At 38.2% G+C, this 21,613-nt stretch overlaps 1 long non-coding RNA gene across 1 annotated transcript; it reads right to left on the bottom strand.

Annotated features, from left to right (window-relative positions):
* Positions 1 to 885: 885 nt before the first annotated feature.
* Positions 886 to 20,770, bottom strand: LOC120322517. Its single transcript, XR_005562281.1, has 4 exons — positions 20,596 to 20,770; positions 7,319 to 7,416; positions 6,468 to 6,602; positions 886 to 1,035 (listed from the first exon to the last, which is right to left on the bottom strand). It is a non-coding gene; the product is annotated as an uncharacterized LOC120322517 (long non-coding RNA).
* Between the last annotated feature and the right edge of the window lie 843 nt (positions 20,771 to 21,613).

The following is a 21,613-nucleotide window of genomic DNA, read 5'->3' as shown; positions in this document are numbered from 1 at the left end:
AAGTAGGACATTGCATGTTTTACAGCCTGAAGTTGATTAGACAATAAGACTTAAAATATGTAGCTAAAGTGGTTAGAAAAATAGGTTTTGGAAGCTCAGATCAAAGCTTTACAGGGGGGTGATTAGATAAATAAAAAGTTTAATCCTAACTGAGCAAATAATTGCACATCCTCTGAAAAGAACAGTTCATATGGATTGATCAAATGTGAGTCACCCCAGGCACAGATGTCTTTCTAAGAATATTCCATTTAATTTTCTTAATGTATACCAAAAGTAAAGAGATACTGGTGCTAATCAGTGAATGCTCATTTGAATAAGGAAAGGGTCTTTAAAAATAATGGAGAATATAAAAAAAACCCAAACCAAGTAATCACCAAAAAAAATTATTTCATTCATGTTGTCTAACAGGGATAATTTCCTCTTTAGCAGTGATTTACCCCACTCATTACAAGATGTGGGCTTTCTGTTCCTTGGCGTATACTAGAAACCCATAGAACATGCTCAAACCTTAAGAGAAATGCAACTCTTGTTGCAGACTTCATTCCTTTGTACTTTTCTTTGGAAACATCAGCCTTGGGAGACTGGTAAGAATCTTAGAAGCCCAAAATTAGTACTAGAAGTTCATGAGGTTCTTACTGTGCAGGACTGTCTGCTTAGGTAAGGAATGGAGTTTCAGGACAAAGTATAACAGACTGGAGGTGAAGAAGGTGTCTGTAGTGGGGAATCCCATTCCCTGGGGACAGATGTTTTGGAAAGCCTTTCCCCTTCCTGCCTTTGGCATTGGGTTTTGTTAACCTACCTGCAAGCCCCTCTCCTCTGAAGGGTGTGTGTATAGGAAGGCTACATTAATGCTACAGATAGCCTTACAGTGAAATTCTGCCCTTCAAGATTTTGGTGTCTGTTCCATTTATTGCAACAAAGCTGGAATTTTACCTTTGCTGTTTCTCAAGGAGAAAGAGTAATAGCAGGGAACTTGGCTTCTTCAATCCAGTCCTCAGACCTCCTTCTCATGCAGGCAGTGCTGATGGAGTGAAGCTGGGTAACAAGTAAGAAACAAGTCAGAATTAACAAAAAAAAAGTATCCTAAGATCTTTTAGAAATGAACTCTGTGCACAATCCTGAGACATGCAGCACTGTCATATTAAAGGTGTCATACAAATGTTGGATATCTCACTGACTACAATATATTCCTTATTCAAACAAGTAACACTTGTGTTTTGCTTTACTTCACTCTTTGAATACTAAGCTGTTAAACAGGGGGGAAATGCAACCTGCTCCTGTGTTCCCCTCTATGATCTCTTTTACATCTCTGCAGATTGCAGCAGGCATCTTCTCAAAGCTTCCAACAAACTGACAGTGGTAGGACTGGCATATCCATTGGAAGGTTAGAGCTGGTAATAAAATAATGACTATTGAATTTCACTTTAATGAGAGCCTTGGAACCATGACTAAATCTGCTTGTTCTTAATAACAGAGGATACCTGACCTTCTGTCTCGTGCTCTTTTATTTCATGTAATACCTAATTTCTGAAGGCAGCTGATATTTTCTCACTGCTCCCTCCCTTCTCTCTTCCACCTTCATGTCAGGCATTCATATACTTGAATTTGGCATTAACTGAAATCTAATATGAGGGAAGCAGTTCAGAAATTGTCTTGCTGAGGTGTTGTGTAGGTTTTGGTATGTCTTTGGCATCAGTGTCATGATTACCAACTCTAGGATAACTGGCTAGGCCATCCGAGCCATGGTTTGTGAGCACCTTTCCTATATCCTTCACAGTTAATGGAGAAATATTCCTGATATAACAAAAAATGAATTTTATAATTCAGACTCTGGGAACCATTTGTGATGTCAGTAGCATGGAGAGGAGATAAATAATGAACAAAATGTGAGTGAAATTCCCACTTAGTGGATTTCCAATCTTTGCATTCAGTTTTAACTACTTTCCTTGTCATTTAGTCCTTATGCTCACAGTTAGTGTCTACCTCTTTCTTCCTGTAACTTATATTATCTTTTTAAGTTGAGTAACAATCTTGGGCTGGAGAACCAAAGACTCTGTAGTGAGTTTGTGATGAAAACAATTTGCTCTGTGATTCAGACTGAGGGGCACATTCTATTCTGACAAGTGGAGAAACTTTACTTTATCCAACAGTAATTTGCTTTTGTAGTTGATTACCACTTCCACTTGTGATGTGTCCTTAAAATTGTTATTTTCTTATTCTCACCTCTGAAATTCTCTTTCACTAGGGTGATGTAAACATTTGATGTGTGTTCATATAGGAAAGAGCTTGGTCTTATGTACAGAAGGGATGAAGGGCGTGAAGCACCTCAAGGTAACTGCCTAGTACTTCTGAAAATCAGACACATAATGTATTAGCAATTTTTCCTTGCAGCTGGGAAATAAATTTTTAGCTTCGTATTTCCAAAAGAAAAAATTACTGGTTCTGATTGAAGTGCCTAGCAGTGTAAATAATTAAAGCAAACATTTCCATACACTTCCATAATTTTCATCTGTTATATTTTGAACTTCAGAAAACTGATATTTCCAAAAATGTGGAAGGATAACATTTGTTCTTTTATTTATTCCAATCAACACCTAGAAAATGCATGAAAAATAATAAACTGACATTCAGGAAATGGAAAAGAATTAAATTCAGATCATGTAGTAAGTGTTTACATGCCTTGAGACAAGGCAGCTACTGGAAATGTATCAGAGGAAGGCTATTACCTGTGGGGAGGAATCTCCCAACACCCCCTTTTTGGTGTAAACCTGCTTCTGTGAAAGGGGAGGGTTGTTCTGATTGCCTTGAATCTGGTTTAAATCATGTTTGTCCAAAACATGTGAGTTGAAATGTAAATAAACCTATTTCTTTTCTCTGTCATACCTTCACTGTGTTTGTACCTCATATCTTACTCCCACTTGCTCTAGATTTACGCCTGTACTACTGAGTTGAGACAACAGGTAGCATATAGATTTCAAACTTATTTTATAAAGAATGCAGTGAAAGACTTTATCGAAGATCAACTTGAGGTCTTGTTGTTATTCTTCACTTTTTGTTCATATTTAGGAGAGGTGAATTGAGCATAGTAATTAAATCAGCTTCAGGAGGATGCAACATATTAACTTGCTTTAGTTGCTTATTGATATAACAACTATTGTTCAGAAGAGGCTTATTTCATTACTACCCTTGACTGCAATTTTTTAATTTTTCTACTAGATGAGAACTGCTTTGTATGGGGAAGGTGTATAAAATGCAAAGGAAATGGGGATTTAGCAGTGTCCAATCAGCAGTTAATTAGTTATGTATGTGACAGCCTCAGTGTAGCCCTACTAATCCCCTCTTTGTGACTTCAGTATAGAGTAAGGCTCAGACCTGGGTAAAAGTCAGCAACGCTGGCAGAGTTCTGTGAAATGTACACAAAGCTGCATTTGCTAAGTATCTCTTCATGGGAATATTCCACAGAGCTCCAAAAAACCACATGTGTTCCTAGCATCCACTGTCATTAGGCTGCAGTATGATGAAATTCTTATCAATGTCAGAATTTAGCAATGGAACTTCCTGTTAAAATAGGAATTGACCTTAAAAAATAAATTCAGCATACTGTGAAGAAAAGAGCTGCTTGGGTTTTTTTTGCAAAACCAACAATTGCCTCATGAAACAGTGTAATCCTTGAGAGGAAAGTTACCTTGTCCTCAGGATGCTTACCTGGAATCAAGGAAGGCACAGCCTTATTGATGGGACTTTGGGCAGCTCTCTTGGTCTCTCCATATTTTAGTTTCCCTCCTATAAACTGGTAACTACAATATTCCTTTCTTTGCTGGGGTGTTGGGATGTGCTCAGATATATGCAAGTGTCCATATAAGCTAGACAGGCAGTAGTGAATTTCCTAAAATCTGATATGAAAATGCCCTCTTGTGCAATATTTCCCAAGCCCTCTGTTTTACTGACAGCAATCAGACATCTAATTTGGGGATGTAAAGGCAGGTAAAAGTAATGCTGGAACTGAACATGCAGTTTAGGAGTCTGGTTTAGAGGTTTGCTTCTGTCCCTTTCCTGCATCTTCCAAGCTCCACTTGACTAGGCAGCTCTTAATTTATTCTTCCTTCTCAGCCTCTCTTCCTCCCATGATGGATGTGCAGGGCTCAGGCTCCTGTAAAGGACTCTCACAGGACATGACAACTGTGGTGTGAAACGTTTTCATCCCACTGCAGGAGCAGCTCCACGTTCCGGTCAGCCAAACTCAAGCCTGTAATGTTTGGACTTGGTCCAGTGAACTGAAGCAAGTTGGTTTCAAGCAGCTTCACGTATTTTCCCAAAGAGTTTTCTCAAGCGTATTATCTACTGGTGCATTGTGTTTAGTGGTTAGCCTCAAAGAAATGGGTTACTAATGTATTCAGGTCATTCTTTTCTTTACAATAAGACCTGTGCCATTAAGTAGGTTCATATGACCTACAAATGAGACAATAAAGACCTGAACCCAGTCACAGCCATAACTTCAAACACACCTTCCGTGCAGCAGTGCTGGCTTCTCTGGGTGACTGGGCAAAATGGTGAAGTTGTCCAGCTCTGCACTGGATCTCAGGCTATTTTTGGGTAAATAAGTGTCCACACTGCCAAATCATCACTAGGCCAAGTATGTTCTAGTTAGAGACTCTGGGAAAAGGATCAAGACGTGGAGCCAGTCTAATGGTCTCCATAGACCCAGAGCTTGCCTGGGTGAGCCAGGGTTTTCTTTGGGAGGCACTGAGGTTATTTGTTTTCCCAGTAGTAGCTGGAAGGCCGAGTTGTGGAATTGGGGGAGTTTGGTGCCGTATAAGTATAGATCACTTTGGTTTCTTATATTCTGTGACTTATGCAAAGCAAGTACTAAAGATTGATCTGTGTAAAAAGCAGAAGGCATCTCTTTTTCCTGAAATATCTGAGAACTGAAACTTCTTGTAAATATAATTCAGTCTTAGCCTAATTATTTTTAAATGTGCAGGAGAAAAAAGGTGTCAGCTTTTACAATCTTATTCATTCCATCAATGTAAAAGCTTTTTATTTGGCTTCAAAGTGAGTCTGCTACTTCGCAACAAAATTTCATTATGTCCCAGCTGAGTTCTGTTTAATGGAATTAAATTTCACCTTTTCTAATTATCTTTTGGAACAGACAATCTTTACAGAATAATTAGTAATAGAAGTACACAATGGATCATTGTCTTTATAACTTGCAAAGAAATTCTAGATGCTGTACTAAATCTTGAGGTATGATCTCACAAAATGTAAAATATCTCACCCCCTTCCTCCTAAATTATACAACATTCAACATAACCAACATAATTTTGGCACAATGGGTGATAATTTTGCTTCTTTGAGATGACCAGCTTTAAGTTGCTTTTAAAGAATAACTTTCCTGATCCCAATCTAATTAAGCGAGACTAGAGATAGCTGATCTTTTTGTCTTCAATTAATTTTCAAGATTTCTAAATGAGTGACTTAACATTCTTTTATGAAGGAGATAAAAACAACTGTATGTTTCCTTATCAAGCCTCCGGTTTTCCTTAAGGGGTCATTTATATTGTGGCATTGTTTTAAAATGCTGCCTTCCAATTCTGCTAAAATGAAGTTAGTAGCCAGCCAAGTACAGGATTTAAAAAGGTAGCTACCCCTGCACTGAATGAACACATACATTCATAAATTAAAACAAATAATCCTGGCACAGGTAAGAGTAATTTGGAATATATCACTTCTTCCTCTCTGGCTTTTCCAAATGTTCTAAAAATTATTACATATTCCTCAATTATACTCCAAAACCAGGGAGAAATACCTTCATGAAAATAAAATTAATTTTATATCAAAATAGGCTGTTTCTCTAAGAATCAAGATTGAAACTAAACTTCCATCAATTTAAAATTTGCCACAAAACTGGGAGAAAAAAGGAAAATGTACAAGAAAAATGGGCAGGGTCCTCCTTGGACTGCTAGTCCTTATAATTTAATTTGTTGAGAATTTAAAATTACATTAATTGTGCTTAAATAACTGACATTATTTGACACTGCAACAACAGAGCAACGGAAATGAGTGATGAACACACAAAAGACTTTTGTTATCTTTGTTTGTCTGCCTGAATAAATCTCAACAAGTAGTTCAAAGATTTAAATTTATAGCATACTTAATCGTCATTAGACGGCCAATCCTATTGACTCTAAACTGCATTTCACCGATATTGAATAGTTTCGACATCTGCTTCAGTTTGACTCACCAAGAATTTTGAATCCCTGAAATTATGTAAAGAGAGGTCATAAAGAAGGACTGTACCCAGTGTTATGTTACATGTATGTTTTTTAAATGTTGTGTATTTTCCTTTATCTTTCAAAAGGTGTTCGTTTATATTATTTCAATACCACAGTGCTCTTCAGAAATACAACCTATGATGAGAACAACTAATAATTTTGATTTGGAAAGTAATTAACACTCTTGAGACTTACCTTACTTGCAAGAATTCATGCATTTTTAGTTCATAATACCACTCATCTGAGAAAAGCAAGATTGAACTTCCCCATTTGCCAAAGGGGCAGCACCTCCTGATCCAAAAGTGCCATGGACTGCAGTGCAAAGAAGCCCTTTAAAACAAAATAAGTTGGCTTAAACCAGTCATAATTACATGTCTGATTATGCAATGAGATATGTAGACACATTGTTGGACTTTGCTATCAGATTGACGTATTAATTCCTTTGTATAACCATGTACCTATAATTGCACAGGAAAAAAGTTTAGTATGTACTGCCTGGCAGCAAAACCCTCTTACAACCTGTGTCTGAGGTGGAGGGAAAAGCCATACTCCAAGCCCTTTTCAAGACCTCTCAATAACTGCTTCCTTTTACGAAAAATCTCAAAAAATATACTAAAGAACTGCAAACTCTAGAGTGAAACAAAATATGTGTTCTATTTGCTAAAACTAGTCAATTTAATTTAATTGAAATTATTTATAAATTTATATTGAATTTTCACAGCTCTTTGCATTGAAAAGAATTAATAAAAATTGGATTGCTGGCAACATTTATTTTCACAATATTATATTTAAACAGCTTGAAGGGGGTTTGTTTATTTTTGGGTTTTGCATTTGAAGTTATGAAACGTTTTCTCTAACATTGAACTAAATTTGGTGTAAAATAGCTGGGGTTTTGTGAGAAAATGGGGTAATTTTAATTTGAAGTAATTAGTTTCTTCTCTTCCCCACCCTTTCAGTCTGTTAGCTAACCAATCATTTGTTAAAATAGTCCTATGTAGTATGTACCAAACACCAATGAGTACAACAAATGTCATATCCATTAATACCAAATAGAGGTAGTGACAGAAGTCCTCAGTCAGGAAGCTATTCAGATTGTCCTTCTTGCCATGCCTGCTGGTATGGAAATGATGGAGCCAGTGCATCACTGTAACAGGAATGAGAAGAACAAGTTCAGGATTTTTACCAAATTCCATTATTCCTGACAAATCTGAAATACAGAGGTTAGGCCTTTCAGTTCCTGGTAGAGTGGGAGATTTTGTTATGATATGCTTACTTTTGATGGACCAAAATCTCCTGAAATTAGCAACTTCCAGCATCTGCAAGTGAAGCAGAACTGGGACCTTAACCCTTGATCTTTGTATTGGCATTTGAAAGGCTTTCCCTTTGAACAGCACAACTGAAGGCCCAGCTGGATGCTGAGCAATCATTTCCTACTGATGGTGTGAATAAATAAGTAAAATGTAACGCTGGAGCAAAAAAAATACTAGCTGGTCCCAGGGATTCGTGGCTATCTCGTTATTTAATTTGTTGTACGCGACTAAGGATGTGCTGGAGTGCCTGATGTCTTTGCCATGCTTTAAAAAGTCAAGAGCACTAGTGCCTTCTTTTGAGTGTAGCAGTGTGCTATTAAGCCGATAGGATCAGTAAACTTCCTAAAGCTTGCAGGATGAATTGGTGTTTTTCAAAGACTTGTTTAGGAAAACAAGGGAAGCAGATGTTCATAGTCTTTTAAGCAGAGGGGAAAAAGAGAGGAGAAGGAGAGAAAACTCTCAACAAGGGATTATTCCTTTGTCAATTCCATTCCGACAAGAAAAGAGAATGTGCACTGATGATGTTTTGCTTTTGTTTAAATACGTATTTGTGCTACCCTTGGTGAGAGGAGGGAAGAAAATTTGTCATGTCAGTAGGATGTAACAACCAATGGATTACTTATAAACAGATCAGTTACACATAGAAGCTGGATTACAGCTTCAGTTCAGATACTTCAGTCTTCTCATACAGGAGAAACATCACTGACAGATGATTACTGATGAGTGTAGTGATGAAAAAGAACGAGTTCTTGGTAGGGTGAGATTTTTCTTTGTTTTGCTTAACATAAAAATTTCCTTGGCAATAATGTATCTGTCTGACTGTCAAGAGGCATTTCTTCCATGGTGTTTTGATTTGAGAACTCTTGGTTTTATTCCTTTTAGCTAGAGAGATAAAAGGACCCTACGGATGCTTGTTTCTCTGAGGAGAGCAGGTAAAATTTATGAGACAGTCAAGTCCCATTTTTTATTCCCATGAACACCCAAAAACTGATGGAAATTTGCATGGCATAGGGACCTACATTAATTTCTAAAAGACTTTCTATTAGCATAACTTCAAAAAAATCATAATATTAGTCCAAAATTAATCTATAATGTTTTATAACTTCTTTTTTAATTAATTATTTTCTCTCTTGAGAGGGACATTTTCTGTCTTATCAGAAAGATAAGCAAAATGGAGGCGTAGTGAAGAACTAGCGATGCCATGAGAAGAAATTAGCAGGAATTGACCATGATTGGTCAGGCTTAACATGATAAGACTCATCATCAGAAAAACTTTTCCCTATGGGGAAAATGGACTAATATGTATTTTTAAATGCATCTTGACTGGTTTATATAAGAGGCTTCTATGATGATAGCAGAAAACTCCCAGGGTGGTATTTCCAGGTCAGTTTTCAAAATCTGTTTGGCTTCCACTTTATTTTCAGTCCCCACAAGCACGTTTGTAGATGAACTCTATCAGCGCAAATGCTCACAGAGCAAACAGTGGGCTCCAACAGTTGCATGTTTCTGAAAATAATTGTGGACTCCTTACTTAAGTATCAGAGAATACGCCTCGCATTGCGCAAGACTACATATTTTTTATATATATATATATATATAAAAATAAAAATCAGCATAACTCTTAGACAAGACACAAAGTATGTTGGACTTCAGGTTTCATTCACTGTGAGAGTTTCTGTGTAATCAAAGGTGTTGTGCAGAGTTTTTTTCGCGGAGCAATGTCAGCTCACAAAACTGTTGGCCACCTATTCTTGATCCAGGCTTTCCCCTCGTTCCTATTGGCATGGCAGTTTATGAGAGTGTGTTGTGGGTGAGAAGGCAGCATGCTCAGACACAGATCTTGCCAGATTAAAAATAATCAGGATAATAGAGAGTGAGAGAGATTTTAACTGGAGACCCACTCCCGAGTTAGTTTGTTGTTGTGATGTCCCAACAGTAGGCAGCACAGGGCTCGGAGGAGATAGTGGCAGTAGGGTCTGTGGATGTCTAGGAAACAATGCAGAGACATTTTGTTTGCAATTTATTTATCTTAATCACTTGGATTTGCAATGGAATTGACTTGAGGTCTCAGACTGTACTGTGCCAGTGCTTTTGAACTCCTATTAATCTTCAGTGAGACCTCTTGGGACTCTTTGCCCTTGTGTATCTCATGCAGAAATATTTGTCCTTAACCTGATTCAGCTCTCTGAGAGAAGTATGGGAAGACTCCTTCTGGTTAAAAAAGGAACTTGTAGCAGCATTTATGTTCTGGATACTCTTTCTTATGGGACTGTAGCGTTCAGTGCCTGGTTCTTTCCTGCCTAATGTCTTGTGTTGCTATTAGTTTATACCGGCACTGGTACATAAAACCGTGCTCTGTGATTTGGAGGCATTTCATACTCTCTCATCACAGGTACAGATGTCTGCAAAAGGGGCAGAGCAATGAAGGGGGTTTAACCCAGTGTAAGGACATTTGTACAAGTTGGGATGCTTAGGAGCAGAGAAGAATCCTCTGAGTCTTAAAGGAAAGGATATTAACTTATTTTAAGTAAACACTATAGATATTTACAGATATAAATATGTTTACAGATGTTTAATTTTCCTCTTGAAGGAAACCTTTCCTGTTTTCCACAAGCGATTGCCAAAAACAAAATAATTCTGTCTATAGTGTTGGGGTTTTGTTTCCCTTGCCTTATCTATACTGCCAACAGGCAATTGGCATAAGCACATAGGGGAATTAAAATTGAGACTGTGCAGTAGAACAGTTGAGATGTATTAGATTTAGGGCTAGATTCTGACACATTTTCTCTAGTAGGTAAATTGTTGTTTGCTCTGTGAGTAACTGAAAAAGCAGGATCTACAAAAAAAGTACACCTTTCAGAAATCCCCAACAATTGCTAATGTTTATATTTCTGCAGTCATGTCTGTGTATAGCTCAAATCCCATCTAAAAATTCCTTTCTTTTTAGTTTTGTTCAAAAAGGAGAATTTCACAGAATTGTAAGTGGTTTTGAATCCAAGAGATTTTTTCGCTCTAAAACCCTGAAGAGCCTATTATGCTACTGCCCTGTCTAAAGCAATGTAAAGTGAAGCTGTTCCAGTATGAGTAATGATGTGTCAGGCTAATTGTTTTGACTAGCTGGGCATCCTCTGAGCTCGCTGGATCATGAATACAGCAGCTACATCAGGTTTCATGTCCCTGCACTCTGAATGCAAGAGTTGCTTCTAACTGTTGCTTTTATATCATTTTACTTTGCACCTTTTGTGTTACATTTTTGTTCTTTTTCAGTGTTTGTCAACATCATATTTAAAAATACCACAGAAGCACCAAGTGCTATACAATCAATGCCTAACATTTAAAGAACACTATTTTGTATGGGACAACATGCTGTTAGTTTGAATATCAAGTATGCCATTTACATTTTGGTGGATAGTTCAGAAATTTGATGTTTGCCAAATATGAAGTGTTGAAGAACACTTCATGTGCTGGATTAGTTCACTGTTGTGATCTCCTTCACAATGAGCAGCCATCTAATAAAATTTTGTATGCACAAATTTACATGACTGCATTGCGCTATCTTGTAGGTAACAGTTCAAACATGCAGTAAAATAATCTTTAAATTCTTTTATTGTTTTTTATCAGATGGGCAGAAGGTCTTTCAGAAAAGAAAACCAAAAGACAATATTTGCCTCCAACTTTTAAAAAATATTCATAAAGCAGCTGTAGCATATAGAATGAAAAATAGTTGGCCTGAACATATGTGTGTTAACCTATTTTGTGGCAGTTCACAGTGAATTATTTTTACAAAATTACTTGGTAAAAATCACAAGTAAAACTTTGCAATGTTGTGCACAGTAGTAAAAGAATGGAATAAATCTCCATAAAAAGCTGTTGCCAGAAAGTTTGCCTTGCCTAGCAGTGTGACATGTGGATTCCACCAGAGGAGTCCAGTAATCTGTGCAAAAGCTGTGATTTGTGGAAATACCTTTCACATTGTGTTTGCCCTGCAAATGTCCCCTCATCCATGAGTATTGGTAGCCCAGCCCAGAACACCTTGCTGACTGGTACCCCCCACCCTGCATAAAACGTAATAAACAGAGATGATAGTGGTGAGATTTGGTACAAAATAAGGAGCTTTAATTAATTTTAAATGGTGCTTTTCAGAGTGTCAAAAGCTCAGCCCACTGAAGTGGAAAAGGGGGTTAGAGTGGCTAGAGCCTGGCAACACAGCTAATCTAGGCACTCCCAAGCAAGCTCATTTCAAATGCTTACATCAGTCCATCGGCATCCCGAGGTAGAGCGGCCTGGGGACAGCCAAGGGAACGGGCCACATCGCAGACAGACCTGCCAGTGCGAAGTTAAGGGTCTGTGGCAGCTCCTGTGACAAGAGCGCATTGTCACAGCGCGGGGCCTGCGCTCTCGGGTTGTTTGCGCTCTGGGCATTTGGAAGGAACCCAGACAAACTGGGGGATTGATGCTTGGTGCACACAAAACCAAGCTGATGGAGATGGAGGCTGTAGGAATACATACATGGATTAGATACAAAACTGTGGATCATGCTTTCAGTCGTCATAAATCAGGGCATTTGGGTTTTTTGCTGCCCCAAGGCATTTAGATAGTAATTTTGAAATCAGTAGTTACCCAATACTTTATAAGAGAGAGGGACTGTGCCCATGCAGGTATTCAGTTTCAATATTCCAGTGCACAAAGCAAAACGTGTTTTGAGTAGTTATTTTTTAATTGTTTAAAAGGTAAACTAAATTTTTTTTTGAACTTACTGTATAGAGAATTTGTTCTTCTATGCGTCATTCTGGTATCTGTTTTCTAAAGGCTAGTTGTTATGAATGCAAATATCATTAACTAAGGTATCAATTTTCTTTTTTATTTTATATTTTTTGTTTTCTTTTTAACAGTAACTAAGTTGTGCTTGTCTACCCAGTCTTGTTTCTCTTTAAATCAGTGGTAGAACTCCTATTGAATTCTACAGTATCACACAAGGTAAATCAGTAGTTAATATACATTAAACTTAGACAAAAAAGTCTAGAATATGAGCTTGGTGCCAAATGAGTGTGCAAGACTTCAGCTAAAAAACTGTCTAAAACTCTAGCATTACCAAGCCTCTGGTAATGCCCCTTAAAATTAAACTGGCACTTCATAGTAAGTTCTTATTCATTCATTATTTACAAAGTAGAAAAAAGAAAACCTCAGCACTATTTGCTGAGTACCAGTCAGATGATCCACAGACAACAGAAGCTTGCAAAGTTTTAATAAGGTAGATAATTCCTTCTTATAAAAGTAATCACTCGTCTCAGCCACTGGAGCAGAGCAGCTTCAAACTTGTCTTCCTAACTTCTGCACAAAGTGATTTTCTACAGTTTTCAGTTGTATCCTCAGCTATGTTCATGTCCCATTTTGTATCTCAAGTTTGATCCATTGAAGAGATTTAATGTGGTCTTGTTTCTAGAAAGCACATAAGCCTAAAAGGGGACTACTTATATTCCATACCTTATAGTCCATACTTTGGTGCTGCCTTAAGTGGATCCACAATCTTTTCTCTGCTTCTTGTGGAATGAGGAGGCAGTATGTAGTTTCAAAGTCTACTTATTGTCCTTATAAGCTGTAGCAAACTCTCTAGAGCAGCCATTCATATTTCATTTGTTTGTGACACACACCTCCTTGCAAAAAAACCAACCAAACAAAAAAACAAACAAAACCCCCCACCAAACAACAACAACAAACAAACAAACAAACAAAAAACCCAAAAAAACCCCACCACCACCAAAACAAAAACTAACATCCCCCCAAACAAACAAACAAACAAAAACTCAGTACCAACAAAACAAAAACTAAACCCCCTCAAAACTTCAGAAGGCGGCAATTCATTATTTCACTGACAAGGATGCTCCTGAGTGTTTATCTCCTATGTGCATCATGCTGATGGCAGTATGGGAAGTGATGCTGACCTTGGGCATGACTGACTTGTGCCAACAGGCTTGTTTCTGCTTAGGGCTAACACAGTCCTAAAGGAGCTTCTACTGAGTCTTGAGGAGTCCTCCCCAGCTTCTGTGTTGGGACCATGTTTGCATGCTCATCTGGCAATATATTATCCATAACGTGCAGAAGCTGAGTCCAGGCAGTCCTTCTGAAGCTGCAGTACCTCCTGAGATCCTACCAGGGAGTGTAATTAGGATCTATAAAGTAGACTTCCCACTGGCCCTGTGCCTTGACTTGACCAAATCCTGCATTTTACAGTCTGTGAACTTCTGTCTCATGTGCAGTGACTTAGGGGCAACTCCCTTCTGCGTAACATCTCTCTTCTGCCTGTAGCAATCTCTGCTCATTTAGGGATTTTGTCTGGTTGATGAATTGCCAGCCTCCCTGTGACCGTGTACATATTGTGTAAGAGATAAGAGCAAATTTTGTTATGTGTAATTAATGGAACAATTTTATCCTAATATGCATTGTTTATTATTAATTTCTTCCAGATTTAATTGTTTACTAAATAACAGACAGAAAGCTTTGGCTCAGAGATTGGCTTTAACCAAAAGCTTTCAAGGGGACCAGATATCTGTTGAGGTAGATTTTGGCATAAAGGATAAACATTCCCTAAGAAATATGTTGACTCAAGTTTTTGTTTACTCATGGTCTGTCTTGAAAGTATAAGGTTTGCTTCTGTGATGTGATACCTTTACTGGGAAAGCTCATCTCCTCATGGCTATATTCTGGCACTCTACCATGGTTTGTCTTCTTTTGTAATTAAATGTTTTTGGTCAAGTTGTGTCAGATGAAATTTCATTGTCTTAGGGTAACTCTTTATCTAAGGAGATCAAGACTAGGCTGTGTATTAAACAGATTTAATCTGTATTCTAGATCCACACTACACAAAAATAGACCATTGTTACAGTTCCTCTGTGTCGGTGCTGTGAAGGCGTAACAGGAATTATCGCAAACCCAGGCTGAATGAAATCCGTACTGAGTAGCCACAGTATAAAATGTGTGGTATTTTTAGCATTCATTCACATCATAAAGTGACAGAGCAGTCGCTAGGAATTATAGCAGGCTCTGGAAACCTATTGCTTACATGAAAACATGTTAAATCGGAAAATGTTTACAGACCTATTGCATCAATTCAGCTTTTGCTGCTAACATCAGTTGTCTCACCTTTGTTTTCAAATCTATCCTTAATTTCTCTAATGCACCTAATATAATGATGTTAAAAAGAAAACGTTTATGTATCTTCCTTTTTCCTTTTTTTTTCATGTGTTTGCCCTTGACTGGGAGAATTTTGAGCATAAGCGCACTCCAGTCTTTTAATGAGTGCCAGGAAAAGGGACAGTCTCAGGGCTAGAACACACTATTGGAGAATGAAGAGACAGAGGTCTGATACTGGCCAGGCTCTGGCACAAATTTGAGGCAAGTAATTTTTTGTTTCCATGACTCAAAAAAAAAAAAAAAAGGTGTGTGTGGGAGTCTTAGAGCAGAGGCTCTAAGTGAGGATGTTTTCTGCATGTCTGGAGGTTCATTCAAAATTTTCCCAGACACTCCAAATCCTTGCAACTGGCAGTTAGGAAGGGATGCTTTTTCTATGGGATTTCTTTTACAGTAAGGTTGTACTTTAAATATGTATGTATTATTTAGAGCAGAACTTTAAGTTTTTGCCAAGGTAAGATATTTTACTTTCTTACTTTAGAGACACAAAGGAAAAGGGAAGAATAGAGGACAGGAAATGAAAGTGTCTTTTATCCCTGGGATTAGTTTTTTTTTAAATTTCATAGAGTGATTTGACTTGCTATTTATTTTATCAAGTGTAGCTCGTTCACCAGAGGTGGTTCTGCATCGTAGAAGTCAGTGCACTATTCCACTCAGATAATTGAGATAATTAAATCACAGTGAGATAATTTTATCTTCATTTTAATTCTGTGCCTCACTCAGGGATCTCAATTTAACAACACGTTCAGATGAAAGGTTTCTGACTTGAGATATCTGTGGTGATGTAAGGAATAAGAACCATTTCAGGATTTTTTCTTCATTTGCTTGCACAACACAAATGCTTTGCCAGGGGTTGGCAATAGCAAAACTGATACCTGGGAGCACTGTGTGCTCTAGATATTCAGGTCTCTCGATGGTCTGGACAAAGAAGTAAAGCTCTGTTAGCTCAGGGGTGTATGTAACTCTATCGCAGCTGGTTCTACCACAGGAGGGTGACAAAGTTGTACTGGGTTCAAGTGGGCAACTGGTTTTTGCATTTTGAAGTAATACAAATGCAATTTATCTGTGTGCATGTGACTTTCTGTAGTATTTAGATATTCTGTCATGTTCTAAAAAGGTGAGAGAAAAGTGGAGAAGAGAAATGGGGATGTTAAGTGACACATCAGCAACTCTAGATGTCTTATAATTTCAATCTATACATTAATTGTGGTAAGAGAGGCAATTTTATGCACGAGTGCAAAACTTATGCAACAGAATGTATTTTGTCATTAACTGAGTGGACAATTTTGTCACTATGAGCAATTTTTGCTAAAAATAAATAAATCCATTTTGTAACTAGATGCATTTATTTAGAAACAAGGGACGTCTGTCTGATTGGGAGGGAGTGGGTGTTTTGAGAAAGAGGTGGCCTGTGATTCAGAACTCCTTAGATCTATTCTTGGTTCTGCTTCTGAATCATTATTGGTTGGATTTTGAATCAGTGGAAAATGGGCCAAACTTTCTATGGCCTATAATGAATCACATCAAAGTAAAAGTCATGTTTTAGGCAAAGAATTTCTTAACCTGTCTTGAATACTGGAACACAAGAATTCTGGTGCAAGAAACAGGATGTACTACTTCTCCACTCCCTTCCCTTTGACTGCCTGATTCTGGGCATGCAGTGCACCTTCCATATTTGGTCAGTTTTATTTCCTATTGCTCAGTCAACATAAAAGTTTTTTCTAAAATCTGAGACTCTATATGTACCATGAATAGCAACACATATATAGAGAGTATGCCCAGAACTACTTTTCTTTACTTTTATTTTTGAGGGAGCAATTCTGAAGCTGATGATGTCCATTTTTGTATTAAAATTCTGAACATATTTTTGTTAAAAATAAAAGACTTAATCATCTTTTTTTTATAGTTATGAGGCTTTTTAGACAACTAAAATATTTCATGGGTAGAGAAGAAAGTAGAAATTCTTTATAATCATGAAGTCTCTTGTCCTCTTTGACTGCAGCCATGTTCACTTCATTTCAGATCACAAAAAACAGAACCTCCCCAGGTTATCAAATCCAGTTCCCAGTGTTCACTGGAAATCATAAAATTAAATAATAGGAAAAATCCAGAGTCTATTATCACAGTCCCCAGTATGTTTCCATACCAAATTTCTGACCTGGAGTGAAAACCCGGAGCCAGAACTATAATGTTTTGCTGCAAAAGAACAGCAACAAAAAAAATTAAGCTTATCTAATGTCTTAGCTTTTTGCAATAGGAAAGAGTAAAGCTTTCAGATAAAGCATTTTTTGGCAAATTTACCTGTTTTGGGTGTTCTTTCCAGAGCAAGAAGGATGTGAGATAACTAGAGGGCAATCCTATTTCCAGAGTGCACCAAGAGCCTGCCTTCAGCAGCAAAGCAGTATTGAACATTTACCTTTCATTCTTGGAAATACTTCCAGTGGATGGGGGAGGATAATTTAATGTGGTATACATCCCATTATTGCAGATGGGATTTGTGTGTGTGTATTTCAATTTAGACTCAACAATATGGAAGCAATTCTCAAAGGGCACCATGTTCTTTTTGCATGTATAGCATAATGCTACTAAACATTTGAATAACTGAATCAATAGAATGTATAAATAGATATCTCCTTTACCCATCTGCACAGCTACAATGTGTTTAATGTATTAATTAAAACTTTCAGGGAAAAGAAAAATGAAGCTTGAACACTAATCTGAAAACATTCTTTTTTAACATGTCAGGAGTGTACTGTACAAAACGACTTCCTTAACAACTTAATAAGTAAGTGAGAAATGTTGCAGCAGGTAGTGGATCTTCAATGATAACAGTTATTGCAAATGATTGATTAAAAAAAAAGACTTAGTTTAAATCTCTTGACTTGTGAAGACTTAGTTGTTCCCAAGGATATAGAAGTGATACCTGCTCTGGGTTAGGGGAGAGAGGGACAGGTTAGAAGTCCTGCTTTTAGCTCTAACACAAAATCAATCATCTGTTCTTTCAATGAAGAAATGTGAAATAGTAACAGGGACTACACATCTAAACCCTTTCTATGTTCATGTGAGCAAACATTTCAAAAGGTGCATTTGAGGTACATTTAATTAGAGTAGTCTAAATGTATTTTGAAATGTTCCAGTATGCTGACTCTTTTTAGTTTCACTTCCCATGAAATGCTATGCAGTGGGCAAAATTCTTCTTCCTACTAGTGTGAAAATGAGGACAATTCCTTGCTACTGTTGTTATTAAGGTAACTGAGCACAATTTGTCTCAGTGTAGACCTGCAAAACAATTTACTCCTGCGCCAGAACGTACTTTCTGTTCTGTGGGAGTTACCATTCAGCATTCAGCAATAACTCTCATGAGCAGCACTGTCTGCCATGAAATAAACTCCTTGTCTCATATGTCTACAATTCCCTGGAAGATTTATTTGACAAACAGAGTGCAAATACATTACTAGCCCTTAAAACTTTTCTGCATGGTCTAGCAATGTATATCCTACATGCCCTAGTTGGTGACCTCTGTTCTCAGTAGATTTTCTAAGATATGACTACTTTCAATTGCAAGTCCCATTTCTGGAACTGAACTTCTCCTCAGCTGAGAACCTCAAATGAGGATGTAACAAGCAATAAATGGCATAGCATACTAATGTAACAGGTAGTGCAAAACATATGAGGTGTCAGGTCACCCTAATATTATTAGGACACAGGCTGGACTGTAGTAGACAGCTCTATATTCCATGAGGATTGTGAAGCCCAGGATAATGTATAAAAGAATGAGATGCTTCTACTGCAGCGGTGCAGAGTAGGTTTAGTCCCAGCAGTTTGCTCTGCTCTTCAGTCTGGACCACAGAACAACGGTCCCTTGTGAGACAATAATTTGAAAAGTCCTCCCCACGCTGTAGTCAGATCACATTACTGACAAGTGGGGGTCTAGTTGTGGACAGAGGGAGGGAGAGAAGCTTCATACTGTGAAATCCTGCAACATCATTCCTGTTTTGTAAACTAACATGTTTTCATATCATAGTTGTACTACTTTTTTTTTTATTATTTCACCATGCAATACTCAAATGGTACTATGTAGCACAACTGAGAGCTCTAGTCTGAGTTGGTCCTTGGACACTCCATGCCCAATGCACTCTTATTCAGTCAAAGCTGAATGTCTCTCATTGTGGATATAGTCAGGACTGCCAAATAATATACAGAGAAACTGCATGTCCCTCCCTGTAATGTAGAAGCTTTATGAAAAATCAAGAAATCCCAAGCCCAAAACCTCTAAGCATAAGGAACTTGCAGCTGTCTGGAGCTTTTTGAACAAAAATCCCCATTTTCTTGAAACACAAGGACCATGAACTTCCTTTAAAAACGAATGAACTAAGGTTCTTCTGTAACAAAATAACTTGAAGAGTTGGGAATTTTTGAGGATCTCTAAACAACACAAGACTGTAATCAGTATAAAAGATGAGACAATTCAGGTCTGTATAGGCTAAAAAGGTTTGATCTACTCCTGCTGTTGATACATCGACATTAATTTTGGTGTGACTGTGGTCAGCACTAGTAGGCATTTGAGTAGTGGTTTATGACAAATACCTATGGATTTTCATATCCATCATCAGACTGTACAGGGAATGATGTGAAATCCATGCAAACAAGATGCAGAACATTGTATTTAAACTATTTCTGTGGTGCTCATATCAAACCTTTAGTAAATTATCCAGCTGACTGCATTTTCCTCTACAGTAATCTTTGAAAATTATTTATGTTAGGTATTATATGCCTGGTGATTCCCCATCTGACACAAGTTACTTTAGCATAATATTTTTTTAGTTATTGAAATCTGTATTTTGTTTATAGAACTTTTTAACAAACATTTGTTATAGCTAACAACATTGTTTTTGCCATGGCATATTAAAGATTCAAGACTAAACCTTAAGCTGGTGTAAGCTGATGTGGCTTCCAGTGAAGTCAATCCTTTAACTTTGTGAACACTTTCAGTCATAGCCAAGAGAAGAATAAGAAAGTCAGTGTAGTCCTTGTACCCATCTTATTGATCAGGCCTGTAATTGCACCAAGAAACAGAATGTTTTTAAAATTCTTTTGTTTGGGCCAGAACAGTTTAAGAAAAATGGATCTATGGCTATGCTATACTAAGTAGAGTGAGTTTCTGTGTATGGAAGGGGGCAGGGTTCGAAGCTAAGCAAAACCATTAATTTTAAAAGGGTACTTTAATTGAAACTGAGTAAAAAGTGGAAAATTATTTATCCAAACAAACTTTGTATCCTGTAAAGATGTGGGTACATAAAGCACGCAAGCCCGTTGCTTATTAGATTATTTCAGGCCTTCACAAGCTGTTTGCTTACTCCAATAGCAACTTGTTGATAATAGGAAGCCTTTTGTGAGAAATGGCCCAAAAAACAATGGAAAGCGTCAGATTTAGTAAAGTGTCTAAAGAAAGTCTTAAAATGACACCCACGCTACGAAGGGAAGACCAAATTTGCTTTTTCTGAAGGGAATTTGTGTTTGTCAGGAAGGGCTCCTGGCGGCTTTGTTTCCAGGCCTTGATGTGTGACCAGGAGCCTCCAGGCCTCCCGTCACCCCTGGCCTTGTTCTGCCACCGCGCTGCCCACCCATACCGACACCGCAGGGGGAAGGGTTTCAGAGGAGCCGGAATCAAAAGCGGAGGGAGGAAAAAAAGTGCTTTTCAGGGTCTGATGTGTGGGAATCAAATGAGAGGCCTAGCTGAAATCCGGTCGCCAGGCAACCATAGTGATATGCTGAGGGAATATCATTAAAGTTGGAAACTAAGCAGTCGCTCTGAATTAGCAAACCTGACCGCCGTGTGGATGATGCGCCAGAGCCACCTCAGCCCCCGAGCGCCGTTTCTGCACGTAGAGGGGGGGGAAAATAGCAGCTGATTTGTGGAGTTTTTCATAAAAAAAGACAATGGCTGTCCAGACACGGAGTTGGTGGTGAAATATGGTAACTGCCAGGCTTGCAGCTGGCCCTCTGACACAAGATTAATAAGTTGCCGTTTCCTAGCCGACCACAACCTAGTGGGAACTATCCGGCATTTTTCCATGAATTGTGGGTAACAGCCTTCCCGCAAGCTGGCCTACTTTACTGCTCTGCTTTCTGCAGATCACCCAAAGTGCAGTAAACATCTGTGGCTGCAATGAGGTCAGCGGACATGGGGTCCGGCAGCCGCCACCTGAGCTGCCCAGCCCTGTGCACAAACCCCAGGGCTGGGATTGACCCACGGTGCATCCACTGGGAAGGCGGCCGTGGCTGCGGGTTAAGCACTTCAGAAAGTTTTGCTGCAACTGGAGCGGGGAGGGGGTGGCGGGGGCCTGGTTCAGAAATGACAATGTGACAAGAGAGCGGGAGCGAACCTATTGAATTAGATTTAGGCTGCGCTGAATATTATCATTGACACGAACAAGCAAAGCTTATCTGCTCTTTCCTTCTTGAAAGGTTGAATGAAATTGAATTGCCAACCTCTGTATTTTACCACCGTTTGGCTGCAGTGGCTCAGAGGCATACATGATCGCTTAAAAGGAAGCCAGGTTGAGTCAAACTGCAAAGCGTATGTATGCGTTTTTGACAGCAACATCTCAAACACAGTGTGACATGGCATAACATTTAGAGGTAATTTGATTACAGGCACTGTGTAATGCAAATCAGACTTCCCCAAACATGTTAATTTTTTATCACAATAGCTCACCAACACAGTCAGGTTCAGTTTATTTTAAGGTTTCTTCAAGCTACATTTTATATTATATTAAGACATTGTAATATAGTTGTGTGAATTTGCCCACAAATTATAAAGAGCTAAAAGATCAGTGAACC

Source organism: Pipra filicauda, unplaced genomic scaffold (assembly GCF_003945595.2).
Source record: "Pipra filicauda isolate LSUMZ 115617 unplaced genomic scaffold, ASM394559v2 scaffold98_size3848907_pilon, whole genome shotgun sequence".
Taxonomy (NCBI): Eukaryota; Metazoa; Chordata; class Aves; order Passeriformes; family Pipridae; genus Pipra; species Pipra filicauda.
This window is presented reverse-complemented; position numbering and strand designations above follow the sequence as displayed.